Below are 707 nucleotides of genomic sequence, written 5' to 3'. Positions count from 1 at the left end.
TGTAAATCAATTTTCTCTCAATAGAACTTCAAAAGATATTAAAATGATTACACAAAATGTAAGCGTGACGTTGAATCAAATATTTATGAGTATCATAAAAAAAATTCTTTTATTTTTTTACTTAAATGCACGTTCTTTTTTTCAAATGGAAGAAAATAAGGCATTTCCATAAAAAAAATTTCTTTAAAATTTTTTAATACGTAGTCACATTTTATGTTCACAATTTTTTTAAACAAATGCGGAAAATGTATTATAAATGTATGAAAATTAAACTGGGGATGTTTTTACCAACACAACTAGCGATGTTTTTTTAGTTTTTACCAACACATAAGACCACGAGTGTAGTGTTGGAGAGCCTAGGGACGGACGGACTTTTGTGATCGGAATTCTAACCACTTTCCGATTTGCTAGAGTAACAAAATTTTAGTTGAAGGTCTATGCCTGAGAACATAGCTAGTTTTGATTGTTTCCTTACTGGTACAAGCAGATATTATCACCAAAGGGGATTTAGGGCCAATGAAAATTCTATCCACTTTCCGACCAACGATACGATATGGTTTCAAAAAGAATTCATTATTAATTAAAATTTTGGTCTTGTTTCGACTAAAAGAATGCTCAAACTTCCGCTGGGTCTCTTAGCCATGAATCAATGTAAATTTAAACTGTTCTAGACAAGCAAAAGCTTTTACCGTTATATCGAAATGTCA

Source organism: Parasteatoda tepidariorum, chromosome 6, assembly GCF_982258835.1.
Source record: "Parasteatoda tepidariorum strain Cologne lab strain chromosome 6, Ptep-v5.0, whole genome shotgun sequence".
Classification (NCBI taxonomy): domain Eukaryota; kingdom Metazoa; phylum Arthropoda; class Arachnida; order Araneae; family Theridiidae; genus Parasteatoda; species Parasteatoda tepidariorum.
The sequence above is the reverse complement of the archived record's forward strand: the minus strand, read 5'-3'. Positions refer to the sequence as shown.